We start from the raw sequence: 18,111 nt of genomic DNA, 5'->3' as shown, positions 1-18,111 counted from the left end.
CAAGTTCATGTTTAGCAGCGCGTTTAGTGGCAACATCGTGCACAGATTCTACATACTGACAGCCCAAATCCGAGATTTTCAGGTGAGTTTTCTCATGGAACTGTTCTTTCCTAAAACATTCAAGTGACATTGAAATATATGTGAACTGTTGGTGAGACATGTTTAGATGAATGTAGGACATTATAAACAGACTTTATCATCAAAGAGGACTTCTCAAGGCCTAGGAGTAATGCAGATTTGTACACATCTACGGATAGCTTGGATACAAAGACGTCATACATAAAGTAATTTTTCATTGTTACATAATTTCAGAATGGCTAAGACTTGAGTAGAGAGGCAATAAAGGTATAGAGAGAAAACAAGACAAAATCTGGAAACATGACTGTGATAAACAAAGCCCCATGCAGCCAATCTTTCCCTCATTTGTTGTTCTCCATTCTTGTTTTGCATGTCAATCTAGGTGGAACACGTAGAGGATGACCTCAATGACTGTCTCGTATTTGGAAAGCTAAGGAAGAAGCTACGTTTGGCCTGTTCCTCCCAAGAAGTCATCCCAACTCATTTTAACTGATCTTCTGGGAATTGTTCACCCAGTCTTGAACATAGCAGTATCCAGATCAACTTTGAAAATTACAGAAACCTTTAATGTTTAATTTCTATTTACTGTCGTCACAAAATGTTGACGCAAGATGTTCAGTATATTACTCAAGATGAACAATCACCTTGTGAGAAACACATAAAAGGGAATTATGTGAAAGATAATTAGAAAAGATAGGTTACTTCATGTAAACCTACATCTCTGGTCTATCATAACTACTCCAAGGAAAAGCCAGCCTGGTTAGATGTGGACGGAAAGTGCAAAAAGGGGACTTACCGGGGGGCGGGGTTTAAGTGAGATTCTGGGGGAGTTTTGGTTCTTAAAAATGTTTGGAAGAAATTAAACATTAAGATAGGGACATTCATTATAGTTTAAAATACATATTAACAGCAAGGCAGCACATGGGTTTACAAATTCAGGATAAAAGCATGATGCATCATTTTACAAGTTTGACGTAATGTCCATGACGCTAAAAATAACCCAAAATGTAATGTCCATGACGCTCTATTAAGACGTGTAACAAGAAAGTTGACAGGTTTTCTTAAAAATATTATCACTGTTCATGTTAACTACTTCCCTGTTTAGAAAATAAAAAGGTATTCTAAAAATTTTGAACTTTAACTTCACAGAGTTTTGGAATTGAGTGTGTTGTACGCAAAACCCACTTCCGTTTTTCGTAATGTCCATGACGCTCGTTAGCAATGCTCTGACTCCTTAATTAATTTGAACTTTTCCAAATACATAGTATCATTTGACTTACTAGGACACAAGATACTAGTATCAAACACAAAACTATAAATCAAAGCTACTTGGTGTGTTTAACTGGCCAACAAAGTTCTAAAAATGTCTCCAAACGTAGTGTCCATGACGTGGAATTGCCCATAAGGCTATCACAAAGTTGTGCAAGGATCGTCATCTTGACATTTCGTCAAACGTGGTTTCAGCTGCAGCTGATGGTGCAGCGGTGAATTTTGGGAGAGTTAATGGCGTCTTAACTCAATTGCATGTCTGCTGGAGTTCCATGGCTTGTGATGATGCATTGTGTAGCTCACCGACTTGAACTATCCTTAAAGGATGCATTCAAGGATTCGAACAAATTGATGAGCTGATGATGAGGTTGTACTACCTGTATCGGAGATCTCCGAAACGATGGAGGGAGCTGAAAACTGTAGCCAGTATTTTGAAAGAGCATGTGCTTAAGCCTTCAAGATCACAGGGAACTAGGTGGATTGACCACAGGAGAAAGGCCCTCACATGTCTTGCTACTAACTACCACAGTATTGCCACACAATTTGAAGAGCAGGCCACAGGAGAGCGCAAAGACATCCCTGCAGCTAATGCAGCAAAGATGAAGGGTTACCTGAAGCTAATGAAGTCATTCAAGTTTGTCCTGCACTTGGTATTGTACCAAGATCTTCTTGATGATTTGGCTGAAGTCTCCTTGGAGTTCCAGAGGGATGATTTGTCACTTTTTGCAGTCAGGAGCAGTGTGATGCTTTCACAAGCATCAATCAGAAAGAAGTGATCCAAACCAGGTCCACATTTGAGACCAGTCCTGGCAGCAATAGATGATGTAAGCGGCTCTGATGACACCTCCTTCACCTTCAAAGGTATTAAAATAGCAACCAGATCTACTGATGCATTCAAGAAGCAGACTGAAAACATTGTGGACAGCATCATATCTTGCATTGGGAACAGGTTCTCCAACTTCAAGGAGGACCCGGTGATTCAGGCAACAGAAATTTTGGATCCCCTGAACTACCCAACAGAGTCTGATGCACTCATAGATTATGGTTTAGATAAGGCTCAAACCTTATGTGACCACTTTGAGCCATTGCTCCTGAAGAAAGGGTGCGACTTGACCCAGGTTGAACGGGAATGGATGAAGGCCAAGGATGACATCAGAAGACACCACAAGAATGACACTAACATTCTCCAACTCTGGAAGAAGATTTTGACTGAAGGATGATATCAGAAGACACCACAAGAATGACACTAACATTCTCCAACTCTGGAAGAAGATTTTGACTGAGAAGAGTACCAAGTATCCAAATTTCCTCCATCTTGTGCGCATAATCTTAGTTCTTCCTGTTGCCACATCTCAGGTGGAACGTCAATTCTCATGCATGAAGCGTATTCTTGGAGATTGGCGTCTGAGTCTCAAATCAAGCACCATTGAAGATCTTCTCAGAATATGCAGCCAGGGCCCCGAGCCAGCAGTTTTTGACCCAGTTCCAGCAGTAGCAAGGTGGTGATCCAGTGGCTTAAAGCGACCTCAAACCAAGCCATACGGTCCTAGATCGACAAAGGTTGCTCATAACACTGATGCATCATGTGATTCACAGAGCGAGACTGATGATGGACCTTACATGTCAGCGCCACCATCCGAGTCAGAAGAGGATGATCCCCTCCCATAATCTGTAGTGTATAACTAAAAAAGCTAAAAAAGGTTAACTCACAGGCAGGTCTCAATTAGTGTTTTCCCTCATTTTGATATTTATGATTATTTAGATTAGGCCAAGTGAAAAGAAATACCAGTTGACCGTTCAGGTTTTTCCAAAAAGAGGAGGAAGGTGGGCCTTTTTATTTATCATTTATTTCAAAAGGTGGCCAGCCGCCACAAAGCATTTTAATTCAAACTGGCCACCAATTCTTCAGTTGAGTTTAAAGTCACCACTTACATGTACTTTATGAAAATACAAGTTCTAAAAAGATAGTAAATTTAATAAGAAATGCACAGAAAAATGTGTCTTTTTGTAAAATAAAAAACAATAATATTGCGGCCAAAAAAAAAGGATGAGAGAGGGGACGACCAACTGGAATTTTGGTTTAATTTGCCTTACTTCACATGACATTCTTTTGTTTGTCGGATCAAGGATTAGATTGGACACTCATTCAATAAAAAGCCTTATTGAAAATGGTTCGCCGTTAGTTTTATTTTGTTTTATACTTTCGTATTTGAGTGGCCTTGATGCCTTTGTTATTTTCACTGTTTTAGCCTTGGTGCCCTTTCTACTGGCCTTGGTGCCCTTCAAAATTTGGCCTGCTCCAAAGTGGCCTTGCCCTAAAAAAATTGTTATTCCAGGCCTGCTACACATGCCAATACATTGCAATGAATAAAAACACTTTTTGACATTTGCAAATTCTTTCCTCACAATGCAAATTAGGTTTCAGATCATTTGACATAACAACACCTAGGTAGGTAATGGAGTCAGTGATATTGAGTTTACTTTCATTCAGAACCCAAGAGGGGTCCGATGATAAAGTGTTCTTACCAAAGATAGTACAAGTTACAACTCGTATTACTTGGGTTGAAACGCAGACCATGTGATGTAATATAATCATTTGCATAATCAATAAACTTTTGGAGACCAGTGACAGTTTAACTAGAAAGCAACAAATCATCAGCATAGCAGAAAACATTATAGGTGGATTGGGCAATAACAATACCACATTCCAGGGCACTTAGACCACAAACGAGATCTCTATATAACAGATTAAAAATGAAAGGAGATGATAACCCTCCTTGTCTGGTGCCTTTACAAATATTAATCCTTCTGCCAATGTTGCTGTTCCATTTGAAATTCACTGTCAAGTTAGTATATACCATGATAAAAAGCATCTCCACCAATCGTCACCAATATTGTCACATAACTTATCGAAAATGACATCATGGGGGATTGCATCAAATGCCCCCTCTGCATCGAGAGAGCAACAGAACACAGTGTTTATTAACACAGTAATTCATGAAGTCGTTGACTGTGGCTGCGGCCATAGCTGTCCCCCTCCCATTAACAAAACCAAGGGTATCCGGGACATCCATGATAATCGTCTGCACTAGCCGTATATGTACGTCATGTTGAAAAATTAGTAGGCCTTCACTTATACACGTACTGACAAAACAAGTTTTCGAGGGAGAAACAGGTACATTCTTTTACTCTGATATTACCAATGTGTTATTTGTTGTGAAATCTAAGCTAGCGTGCATGGTTTATTGTGAGTTATGCAGCGAATTTCAGGTCTCACTGATTAACTGAAGCTTTGTGCTATTGGTCGTGAGAATATCTCTGTGTAAGAGGACTGACGGAAGCTGAGTGCTTGTCGATCTTGTTGGGGTTGTAGTCTGTCGCTGAGTTCGCCAACGTTCCTTGTGTGGTTGATCGGCAAGGCTATTGTTCAGGGAATTTGGCTCTGTGTGAAGCCACAGCTCAGGGGCGTGCAAGAGTTGAAGCAGGGAAGACTATGCTGTGTGTCAAGCCACAGCTCAGGGGTGTGTGTGAGTTGAAGCAGGGAAGACTGCTGTGTGTAAAGCCACAGCTCAGGGGCGTGCGTGAGTTGAAGCAGGGAAGACTATGCTGTGTGTATAGCCACAGCTCAGGGGCGTGCAAGAGTTGAAGCAGGGAAGACTATGCTGTGTGTAAAGCCACAGCTCAGGGGCGTGCATGAGTTGAAGCAGGAAAGACTATGCTGTGTGTAAAGCCACAGCTCAGGGGCGTGCGTGAGTTGAAGCAGGGAAGACTATGCTGTGTGTAAAGCCACAGCTCAGGGGCGTGCGTGAGTTGAAGCAGGGAAGACTATGCTGTGTGTAAAGCCACAACTCAGGGGCGAGCGTGAGTTGAAGTAGGGAAGACTATGCTGTGTGTAAAGCCACAGCTCAGGGGCGTGCAAAAGTTGAAGCAGGGAAAGACTATGCTGTGTGTAAAGCCACAGCTCAGGGGCGTGCGTGAGTCGAAGCAGGGAAGACTATGCTGTGTGTAAAGCCACAGCTCAGGGGCGTGCGTGAGTTGAAGCAGGGAAAGACTATGCTGTGTGTAAAGCCACAGCTCAGGGGCGTGCATGAGTTGAAGCAGGGAAGACTATGCTGTGTGTAAAGCCACAACTCAGGGGCGAGCGTGAGTTGAAGTAGGGAAGACTATGCTGTGTGTAAAGCCACAGCTCAGGGGCGTGCAAAAGTTGAAGCAGGGAAGACTATGCTGTGTGTATAGCCACAGCTCAGGGGTGTGCGTGAGTTGAAGTAGGGAAGACTATGCTGTGTGTAAAGCCACAGCTCAGGGGCGTGCGTGAGTTGAAGCAGGAAAGACTATGCTGTGTGTATAGCCACAGCTCAGGGGTGTGCGTGAGTTGAAGCAGGGAAGACTATGCTGTGTGTGATGTTTCTAGCCTATTAAATACTGATTAATTAATGGTCCCCGGCGCAATCCAAGGCGGTCTATTTTCGTCGTCCACGCTCGTCGCCTGAAACAAAACCGGTCAACTCGGTCCCAACCAACTCAGTCTCAGTCAAGAGCTTAATAAGTTGACAGTTTTTTCACTAATTTCTCAAGTCTGGAATACAAAGTGCGAGCTTGGAAGCACACAAACAAAATAAATCCCTGCTTAGTAGTCTATTTCGCTTGACGTAAGCGCAGAAAACACTGCTTCTGCTTAGCACTGAATATTTGCTTCCAGAGCAGAGCATATTGGGCCCATTCGCACAGGATTTTTCAGTATGCAAGTTCCCATCATGATAGGCCTAGGTGACTAGTGAAATTTACTACTCAACTAGTCGCACCTCAAACCCAACTATGACACTTGTCGAGATAAATTACGGATTCTCAACATTTGTGCCGCAATGTGCTGCAAGCGCAACATTAATTATGTTGCGATTAGTAGTAAGCAACATAACTGTTTCACCAAACAGGTAGTCGGGACTAGTTTTGTAGTCAACGTGTGGGCATGATTATAATGGAGTAGAGAAAAACAGTAGTCGTGATTCAAATAATAGAGAGGTTTCGCAAGTGTACAGATAAACATACAGATACCGATACGTCGACACTTTGTGTGTTCAAGTGACGCGTATCCGCGACTAACGTATTTTGCATATACGTTCGTACAGGATACGGGAGCTTATATTTCCAAAAATATTTCCCACGGAATAGCTTTCACATTGTGCTTGATATAGATAGAATTTGTTTAGTCATTTGCAAGCAAAAAGATGAGAAAATGTAGTGTAAAAAACATGGGGTCTCTAATCGGTCATACGTATGTCAGAAAAACACTCATGATGTATGCGAGTGCACTCAAGTGAAACATACCTATAGTTTGCGAAACAAAATTCAACACCTGGCTGATGTGAACGGTTACGGTTATCATTATCCGTATCTGTATCTGTATCCGCACGCTTGCGAAACCTCTCTAATAATTTGTAGTCGCGACTTTAACACTTAAGCACACTAGTCGCCCCGACCTACTTTTGAACAACTAATTATAAAGCACGGTTGTCCTGTGAATGCAAATCAAAATTTTTAAGTCACTGTTTTTGTAGTGACAGTTTCACATGAATTGAGCACAATTAGTCAACTGTAGTAATTTTTTGTTGTGAATTGTGATGCTCAAGAACACATTCCCTGCTAAGCTGTTAATTACGATTAGCGTAAGCTCAATTCCATGATTACGTAAGCGCTGCGATTCTTTCCTTTAAAAGCCATTGGCCCAGGACCAAACATAGCTTTTTAAACACAAAAAGCAGCTAAACACAGCAAAAACATCTAGAAGTTGTGAATCAAGGTATTCTGCTCATCTGCAATTTTTTAAGGCAAACTGTTTTGCCTATTTATTATAAGCAGCTCTATAACATTGAGCCACTCAACCACCAGAGAAACGTCAGCATAATAAAATCTCTGCTTTTGTATTCCTTTCAAAGAGTTTTTGTTTGTCATGGTCTAATTTCAGAAAGTAAAGCAAAATACTGGAATAAGTTTAGGCAAATGGTCCCCGGCGCAAACAAGGTGACTCACCCGTAAAACATTCCAAATCCCAGGCGGTCTATTTTCATCGTCCACGCTTGTCGCCTGAAACCAACACGGTCCACGTCAGGTACCGGTCAACTCGGTCCCAAACCAACTCGGTCCCAGTCAAGAGCTCATACGTTGACACTGACAGTTTTTTCACTCATTTCTCAAAAACTACAACACCACAGCAGGTAATATTTTAAGGGAAGCTTTCAACTATCATTATCTTCAAACTGTTTAAGTTTAATGTACATCTTTGGACACGATGGTGTGTTGTCGTCGTCGTCGAAAACCCCTGTTTAATTACGCACGTTCATTTGAACGAAAACCCTAACACAAACTAATGGGTCCGGAAGCCGGTTAGAAAGTAATATGTCCTGAACGATGGTAGGAAAACAGAATGAGTAGACTCCTTTCAAGAAGTCACAACTCATGATAAGTATATGGGCAATTCCACGTCATGGACATTACGTTTTGAGACATTTTTAGAACTTTGTTGGTCAGTTAAACACACCAAGTAGCTTTGATTTATAGTTTTGTGTTTGATACTAGTATCTTGTGTCCTAGTAAGTCAAATGATACTATGTATTTGGAAAAGTTCAAATTAATTAAGGAGTCAGAGCACTACTAACGAGCGTCATGGACATTACGAAAAACGGAAGTGGGTTTTGGGTACAACACACTCAATTCCAAAACTCTGTGAAGTTAAAGTTCAAAATTTTTAGAATACCTTTTTATTTGCTAAACAGGGAAGTAGTTAACATGAACAGTGATAATATTTTTAAGAAAACCTGTCAACTTTCTTGTTACACGTCTTAATAGAGCGTCATGGACATTACATTTTGGGTTATTTTTAGCGTCATGGACATTACGTCAAACTTGTAAAATGATGCATCATGCTTTTACCCTGAATTTGTAAACCCATGTGCTGCCTTGCTCTTAATATGGGTTTTAAACTATAATGAATGTCCCTATCTTAATGTTTAACCTCTTTCTAACATTTTTAAGAACCAAACCTCCCCCAGAATCTCACTTAAACCCCGCCCCTCGGTAAGTCCCCTTTTTGCACTTTCCGTCCACATCCAACCAGGCTGGCTTCTGCTTTGGAGTAGTTATGATAGACCAGAGATGTAGGTATACATGAAGTAACCTTTTTTTTCCAATTATCTTTAACATAATTCCCTTTTATGTGTTTCTCACAAGGTGATTGTTCATCTTGAGTAATATACTGAACATCTTGCGTCAACATTTTGTGACGACAGTAAATGGAAATTAAACATCAAAGGTTTCTATAATTTTCAAAGTTGATCTGGAAACTGCTATGTTCAAGACTGGGTGAACAATTCCCAGAAGATCAGTTAAAATGAGTTGGGAGGACTTCTTGGGAGGAACAGGTCAAACGTAGATGCTTCCTTAGTTTTCCAAATACGAGACAGTCATTGAGGTCATCCTCCACACGTTCCACCTAGATTGACATGCAAAACAAGAACGGAGAACAACAAATGAGGGAAAGATTGGCTGCATGGGGCTTTGTTTATCACAATCATGTTTCCATGTTTTGTCTTGTTTTCTCTCTATACCTTTTCTGCCTCTCTACTCAAGTCTTAGCCATTCTGAAATTATGTAAAAATAAAAAATTACTTTATGTATGACGTCTTTGTATCCAAGCTATCCGTAGATGTGTACAAATCTGCATTACGCATAGGCCTTGAGAAGTCTTCTTTGATGATAAAGTGTGTTTATTATGTCCTACGTTCATTTAAACTTGTCTCAGCAACAGTTCACATACATTTCAGTATGAAAATGTCACTTGAATGTTTTTAGGAAAGATCAGTTCCATGAGAAAACTCACCTGAAAATCTCGGATTTGGGCTGTCAGTTTGTAGAATCTGTGCACGATGTTGCCACTAAACGCGCTGCTAAAAAAGAGCTTGAAACAAATTTCTGATGAGGTCTATGACAAATGTTCTCTTTGACTAGTCCAGGTTTACCTACAATAGGTCCAATTGATAAATTGTAGCATTTACCTTCAAAAAGGTAAGTTTCATGTGACATGTAATGTCCATGACGTAATGTCCATGACGCTAAATGTAATGTCCATGACGCTCGTTAGCACAGTTGTAATTAATTTTTTATTAATTTTCTTGCATTATAGGATTAGCCCCTAAAAACTAGCTTTGCGTATGAAGTCTGATGAAAATATCTCTTACTGGCTTTAAAATATAAAACTAAACACCATGCAATGTCATGGACATTACATTTCATAATTGGTAATTAAGGGCTAATTAAAACGAGTGGCAGCACCCTGTGAATAAAATTGACAATGAAATTTCTTTAAAATTGTGAATACTTACCACCAGTTATATGTTTTAAGCCAAGAATAATTGAAATATCATCTAAAATGTAACCAGGAGGGCATTTTAGACAATTGTGCCAAACATTTCCCAAAAATCATGAATTTGGCACAAAAAAAACTTTTTTAATAAACGATGAAAAACATGGAAAACCAAGGAAAAAAAATGAAACAAACATAGATTTGAAATCACTAGGTATCACTCTTTCTTGCTACTTTAAATTTAAATCCACAAATTTGACTTCAATTTTTTGGGCCGAGGACACTTTTTGGTGGAATTGCCCATATACTGTATGTATTTACCAAAGAGAATATTTAACAATAACATGGAAGCGACTGCATCCAGTTATATTCAAATGAAGATTACGTTAATTAATTAAGATTTTAATTTTTTTTCTACATTTAGAGTAAAGCTTATGTTCTAAGCTTCAATTTGGTATAATAAACTCACTCTTTCGTATTATGGTTTGGGAGATTAGGCTTAAAGAAAAATCGTGTACAAATTCTATGGGTTTTAGGCGGAAACAAAGAATAACTAGACATTAGGTGTTTGTGAACAAACACAAAGCTGTTCCGTGTTCTTTTGCTTGGATTATGTGCTAAAATGACCAAGGAGTCTGTAACTGAAAACAAGTTTGAACATGTTGAATAGTGTCTTGAGTTATGGTGCCACTTCCGTTTGACCCGGAAGTAGAGGTCGACATGGGGTCACGGTAACCTAAGGCTAATCTCCAATGCCAAAGGAGTCTCTAACTAAAAAAAGTTTGAAAATCGATATTGTCCCACTTTGGGTTGACCCAGAAGTAGAGGTCAAGTTGAGGTCACGGTTTTTTGCAATTTATCTTCAATCCCCAAGGAGTCTATAACTACCAACAGTCTAAAAATCGGCCGTGTACTTCTTGAGATATGGTCCCACTTCCGGTTGACCCGGAAGTAGAGGTCAACTTGAGGTCACGGTTTTTCTAAATTAATCTAATCTCCAATCCCCAAGGAGTCTATAACTACAAACAGTCTGTTAAACGGCCGTGTACTTCTTGAGATATGGTGCTACAAAGATTTCCCAATTAAATATGCAAATATGGGTCACGTGGTTAGTTAATTACGATTTTTTTTTTAAATTGGGGTCTGTGGTTTGATGTTTGATCGAGTACGATTTGATTTCACAGAACTTTTAACCACCAAACTCTGCGCTTATGATCACCATTTTCCGCTTACTGTGTTTTTCAAACATCATTGGTCATGCATGATCACAGGTTATGTTGGGCTAACAGTTGAGAAAAAGAAAAGGCAACACGATCGATATAAAGATAAGAATCTAACTTAAATATTACAAAAATAAATATTTTTTTAGTTTTGGGGGATAAAAAAAATATTGTAGTTGTACGGAAATTCGAACTCGCAGGTATCAGAGTTGTAAGCGCGACTGATGACCACTAGGCTATGAGGGCCAATGCTTGTTGTGTGGGTTCACATGTGTGTATCTATCAACAGAGGGGATTATGATCCGGCGAAATAATTCTCGTTTCATGATTTTGCAAACATTGTCACTAAATATGAACTGCTAATGCCTATAACTATTAAGTAGGGTTGAAATGTAGTATTAGATGCCTTTAGGGGTTTTTGACGACGACGTCGTCGTCGTCAAAAACCCATATTTAAATTACGCACGTTCGTCCCGGACGACGCCACCTCGGAGTCTAAATTTGACATTTTTTCACTCATTTCTCAAAAACTACAACACCACAGCAAGTAATATTTTAAGGGAAGCTTTCAACTGTCATTATCTTCAAACTGTTTAAGTTTAGTGTAATTCTGTGGACACCATGGTATGTCGTTGTCGTCAAAAACCCCTATTTATATACGCACGTTCGTTAAACGAAAACCCTAAACCTTCGTGTGCAAAGTATATTGGTCCAGAACTCGGTTAGGAAACGAATAAAAAGAGACTGCGCTGTGGTCCAGAACTTAAGTAGAAAAACATTTAGAGTAAAGCTTATGTTCTAAGCTTCAGTCAGTGAAACCCGACCAAAAAGGGCGAATCGATCGGGTGGGCGGGCAAAAGGCAATGAGTGAACCAATCCGGAGAACCATCTGCGGAAAACTGTCCAATGAGTCACCTGTCAGAAAGATTTATAGGAAGTCTGGTAACAACATCGACCAGTGGTTGACACATGGTCGCCACCAAAACTTCCTTAAAAATCAGACGACTCGTAAGTGGGAGTTCGGGTCAGGGTTTTGTAGACTTGCAACCCGACGTCTGAAACGACCGTGTTGAATTCCACAGGGATGCCATGCCACTGGACCTTGTAATTTCAATCCAAGATAGCGCGGGTTACGGCTTTAATAGTGGGTGCGTTCGATAAGCTTCCCTGGGTCGACCCTGCAGCGCTCACTCGGGTGAGCCCCTGACAAGAGCTAATCGAACGATAACACTCGCCCTCTCGTGGTGACAGCATGCACCTCAGGTCACCACCAAGTGACCTACTCCACAAGCAGGGCACTTATGGGGGCTGTCCCGGGTGAGCCCTGTCAAAGCTATTCGAACGTACCCTGTATAGATCACCGCCGACGACTAACGTTTTCTTCAGTGATGTTGAATACTTTTACAAACCGCTCTGGCAGTAGGGCAAAATCGACCAATGAAAAAAATTTGTTACGCGCTAAATGAGGGATTACATGTGTGTACACTGTTATGTACATCCCCACGTCTCAGTGCACCCAGGCCCATTTAAGGTTTTACCCGTTGTTCAGGCATCCCTGTCACACAGGTGATATCAGTTTCAGTGATAGGGATAATTCCGTCAAAATCTTTAAGTTTAGACGTGATGAAAAACATCAACGAAAGTGTATGAAGTGGTAACGAAATTATGTTGTAACAAGAATGTATTTTTCTGATATGTTTTAGGTTTGGAAAACCTGGTATGAGACTATTTGCTTAATTTTGTTTTTGTTTATCCTTTGGATGTACAGTGACAGAAGGAACGGTGTCAGGACACTTCGTACCTTTGCCACTTCGTACCCTGGACACTTCGTACCTTTTGAAGGTACGAAGTGTCTTTGGACACTTAGTACCTTGGACACTTCGTACCTTCCCTTGAGACACTTCGTACCTTCCCTTGAGACACTTCGTACCTTCTCACGAGACACTTCGTACCTTCAGACGAGACACTTCGTACCCTCAGGATTTCTGCATAGTTTCGGAATTTCTGCATCTAGAAACGAAGGGTCACATTGCTAGTGTCGCCAATAGACTTATTGCACCGATTGAGGGCGCTGTGCATTAATTACTTAATAATAACATTACGTGTTTCCACATGTAGCTGTGAATTAAAGAATTAAACTCAAATGGTGTTTTATTTGTTTACATGTTGACCGATAGTGATGAGTAGGCTATGAAGTAAAAATGAATCAAACCCAAAAGTTTTTTTATTTAATTATTTATCCACTGATTATGTTGCGCTTTGTGATGAGTATAAAATAAAAACGAATCCAAATAATGTTTTATTTATTTACATGTTGAATGATAGTGATGAGTAGGCTATGAAATAAAAATGAATCAAACCCAAATGGTGTTTTATTTAACAGCTAATGACCCATTACCACCGCAAAACAGCATACCGCAAACATCAAAGAACCAATAGCGCGTGTCATTGTCATGTTGCCACACACACAACACCGCCAAAACATAACGAACCTAATAACCCATTGTCATGCCGCCAAGTCCCATGCGGAGCCTGCTAGTTCACTGAAGCAAGGTAATGATACATGCTATAAATTGGCCCTCCTGGACAAAGTACGTCACTTCAAGATTGGCGACTCAAGATCAAGTATCAAGAATCAAGAATCAAGAACAAGCTTCAAGGCCAAGAATCAAGACCAAGAACCAAGACCAAGATCAAGATGGCTCACCGATTCCCGTGCATTGTATGTGTTAAACATGTTCGGTCAAACCAGCATGCACTTCAATGTGAGCGGTGTGAGCGGTGGCAGCATCGAACCTGCAACACTGGAGTCTCTCGGGAGACTTATGCTGAGTTGATGTTGGTTTCGTGGAGCCCTGCTTGGATCTGTGAGCCATGCTCTGGTACAGACTCTGAGTTCTCTGATGCCCCAGTGGCTGAGAGTACTCCGCAGTCCGACCAGATCATGGAAGAACTCGAGGGACTCGGTGATGTTCCTGTTACCAGCTTCAAGATCATCACTGGAGGTACAGTCCGGGGAAAAAACATTCTGGTTGACTCCAACGGCTACACATACACCATGAAATGGAAGAAGGACCCCAATTCTCCATTCTCTGCATGGGTGTGTGGCTTGCGGAGTAAGACCCAGCGTTGCCCCGTTTCTGTCCTTCAGAATGGTGATCGGTTCAAGTTTGGTCGCAACGAGCATCACCATCACCCTGCCGTAGGAGATGTTGCTGTTGCTGTCAAGGTGGCAGTAAAGAAGGCAGCCAAGGACAACGTCTTCCGCCCAGCCAGCGCCATCGTTGAAGGAGTTCTTACCAAGATGGTGCCCGCCGATGCTCCCGTTAACTGCCCAAGACCCAGCAATCTCACAAGAGCTGCCAAAAGAGCCCGGCAAAGACAGCGGCCCCAAGAACCTCAAGACCAAGACTTCGAGCTCATAATGGACAGCGTCCCAGAGGGGTTTCTCCAACATGATAATCATGTCGGGGAGTCCCGGCATGTAATATTTGCAACCTCAGAACAGATGGCGGCTCTCGACAGGGCGAAGACCTGGTATCTGGACGGCACGCTTAAGATAGTTAAGCGGCCGTTCTATCAGTTGTTCACTATTCACGCATTCGCCAAGGGTGACTCTGGTGAGCAGAAACAGGTCCCTCTAGCCTACTGTTTTATGGGAAGCTGGACGAAGGCAGACTACAAGAAAATACTCAAGACCTTCAAGCGGAAGCTGCCATCCGGGGGCCAGAACCTGGCAGAGGTAGTCGTCGACTTCGAAAAGGCAGTCTGGTCAGCGGTACGTAGAGTGTTTCCACATGTAGCTGTGAAGGGGTGCCTATTCCACTGGACTCAAGCGGTTTGGCGCCAGTGTCAAGCCCTGGGTCTGGTAGTACCCTTCAAGTCCAACGCCGGGGTGCACACCTTCATCAAAAAACTCATGGCACTACTGTTCCTGCCTTCAGAGCACATCCCTGAAGCCTTCAAGAAACTACAAGAGAAGACCAAGGCACCAGCACTGGTACAGCTGTGTGAGTACATCGAGCGAACCTGGATGGCCAGCAACCAGTGGGACCCCGCATCATGGTCAGCCTTCATGCGGAGTATCAGAACAAACAACGACGTCGAAGGCTGGCATCATCGCATCAACCAGAAGGCAGGCAACCACGGAGTGCACTTTTACAAGTTAATCCAGCTACTTCATCAAGAATCATCCCTCGTCACAATCCAGATTAGGTTGGTAAAGGAGTCCAAGCTGCGTCGTTACCAGAGGCAGAAATATCAGAGACTCCAAGGTCGGGTGTTTGCACTCTGGGACCAGTACGAGTCAGGCCGCATAACGACGTCGTCCCTCCTGTCAGCGTGTAGCCATCTCAACGGTCCAGCCATCTAAACGGCCATCTAAACGGTGTATACCACAAACAAACCGGCTCTTCTCAGAGCCACACATATTCAAAAAGAGATAAAATTCAATTTGTCGATCAAGTTTAATTTTAAATAAGTGCATTGTTTAAAAAAACAGGAAACACTTTTGGATTAAGTTTATTTAAACAAAAGATTATTTCTAATATCAAATTAATAAATCAATATTTCAAATAAATAAATCATAATACCGACTGAAAGCATGTAACTTAAGAACAACTTAAAAAAACTTACAAGAAACACCCAAACACTTCACATCCCCAAGGATATTCCACAAATATTTTTAACAGTAATCATTATTTTTAATGAACTTCCCTTTACAGTCCATATCAAATAAATAAATCATAATAAAAATCATAGTAAAACACGTTTTAAAACTAAAAACTTTTAACTTAAAACCTGGTATTCCATCTTTTCCTATATATCCGGAAACATCGGATGACGTAATGTACACCGGGCCTCAAAAACTTCCAGCGGAGCAGCGCCCTCTTCTGGCTGACTGGAACCAATGGCTGATCCGCACGAATGTTACAATATTAAATTATGATATTTTAAACTTCACACTGACAAGGACTTTCACATTTTAGACATTAATAACAATTCATGAGGTATTCAGTTGTATACTTTTATAATTTTACTGAAGGTACGAAGTGACTCGGCTGACGGTACGAAGTGACTTATCTGATGGTCACTTCGTACCCCGCCCACGGTACGAAGTGACCAATTTGGGTACGGTACGAAGTGTCCCGAAGGTACGAAGTGTCCAGGGTACGAAGTGGCAAAGGTACGAAGTGTCCGACATCCGAAGGAACAAGGGAATAATAAATGCATGACAGCTGGATCCAGATCACTTTTTCACAAGGATAGTAACTTGTGAGAACATGTTTGAACAAACTTGAGACAACTTTATCGGACATTATGAAATTGTCTGCCAAACAGTGTAATGCGCCTGATCAATTTTAAGCCTATAACAAGCAATTACTATTCCGGATCAAAAGTCGAGTCTAGGCCTGGGCGACTAGTGAAATTTACTACTCGACTAGTCGCGCCTCAAATAGTCGCAACTTTCAATCTTCGTGCCCATTAACTTCAATTAGAGTTTGTAAGAAGTTCTTCAAAAAGCAACTTTTTCTTTTAGTTTACGATAGCTAGGAGCTTTATGAACTTTTACTTAAATTGCCATATGACTCAATATTAATAAGTTGTTTAGTTATGGATGGTTATTTTTCTTTAAAATTGTGTTTATTGACTTATTTATTGAATTATTAGATTATAAGTAAGTTGGCATCAATACTGATGATGGACAGCGCCCGGGGGGTTGTCCTCTCTCTTGCAGCTGCAGCTGTGGCTGAGAAGTCAGATTCTTGCATGGCAGTCTCTGCCACAGTTGTTGCAGACGTACGGGGAGGGGGCTGACACAGGGGTGGGGGCTGCTACTCGCAATGTATTCCTCTGCCTCTTCTCCTGCAGCAAGGAAGTGCGCCTCTCTTCAGCGTGGTGGACCCCTGTGGCAACTGTCTGCCTCCAGGCGCTGCGTTCTTGAGCAGCTTCCTACCAGCTGTTGGGGTCTATGCCTGCCTGCCTCATGTCGCGTCTACATACGTCCTTGAATCGTAGGTACGGGCGACCAATTGGCCTGGAGCCTGATGAAAGTGCGCCATAAAGGATTGCTCTTGGCAGCCGACTGGCGTCCATCCTGTGGACGTGACCGAGCCATCTTAAGCGGCGCTGGCTCAACATGGTGAACATGCTGGTGGAGTGGGCATGTTCTAGGACTTCAGTGTTTGGAACTTTCTCCTGCCATGTACTGCCCAAGATGCGGCATAGGCAGCGCAGGTGGAAGCTGTTCAGCCGTTTTTCTTGTCTGATGTAGGTGGTCCAGGCCTCACTGTCGTATAGCCACACTCTCTTTGCCAGCCTGGCCATCACTGCGGCGGCTCTGGCAAGACGGGTGCTCAATTCTGCGTCAAGTGACAGATTGCTGAAGACTGTTGACCCGAGGTACGTGAAGGAGTCCACACAGTCAAGAGTCGTGTTGCCAATACAGATGGAGGGTGGGTTTTCGACATCTTGGGCCATGACATGGGTCTTCTCTATGCTGATGGTGAGGGCAAACTCCTTGCAAGCGCAGGAAAGCCTGTCCACCAACTGCTGGAGCCCTGTCTCTGTGTGGGATGCTAGTGCAGCATCGTCTGCAAATAGCATTTCCCTGAGAAGAACACTGAAACACTTGGTCTTAGATCTCAGACAGGCAAGGTTGAAGAGTTTCCCGTCAGCTCTTGAGTGTAGATAGACGCCTTCATGGGATGAGTCATATGCAAATGACAGCAGAACCGAGAAGAAAATTTCGAAGAGGGTTGGTGCAAGAACACAGCCCTGCTTCACTCCGCTGCAGATTGGGAAGGCCTCTGAAGTTTTTCCATCACAGCAGACTGAACCCCGCATGTTGTCGTGAAAAGATGTCAGGATGTTGAGAAGTTTTGGCGGGCAGCCGATCTTTGCTTGAAGAGACCATCTCTGCTAACAAGGTCAAAGGCCTTTGTGAGGTCGACGAAGGCGAGATACAGGGGTCTCCTCTTTCACGGCATTTCTCCTGCAGTTGTCGAAGGGTGAAGATCATGTCCACCATGGATCTTGCTGCCCTGAAGCCACACTGTGACTCAGGGTAGACACGTTTGGCCAGAAGCTGGAGCCTGATAAGCGCAACACGTGCGAAGACCTTCCCCACAGTGCTGAGCAAAGAGATGCCGCAGTAATTGTTGCAGTCACTGCGGTCGCCCTTGTTCT

At 42.2% G+C, this 18,111-nt stretch overlaps 1 protein-coding gene and 1 pseudogene across 2 annotated transcripts in view; one reads left to right on the top strand and one right to left on the bottom strand.

The window, feature by feature from the left end:
• The window catches only part of LOC139948076 (calcium channel flower homolog), a 100,613-nt gene that overhangs the window by 23,622 nt on the left and 58,880 nt on the right, over window positions 1–18,111 (bottom strand). The gene's annotated exons all lie outside the window — the stretch shown is intronic.
• Window positions 13,987–14,486, top strand: LOC139948362 (uncharacterized; annotated as a pseudogene).

Source organism: Asterias amurensis, chromosome 15, assembly GCF_032118995.1.
Source record: "Asterias amurensis chromosome 15, ASM3211899v1".
Taxonomy (NCBI): Eukaryota; Metazoa; Echinodermata; class Asteroidea; order Forcipulatida; family Asteriidae; genus Asterias; species Asterias amurensis.
This window is presented reverse-complemented; position numbering and strand designations above follow the sequence as displayed.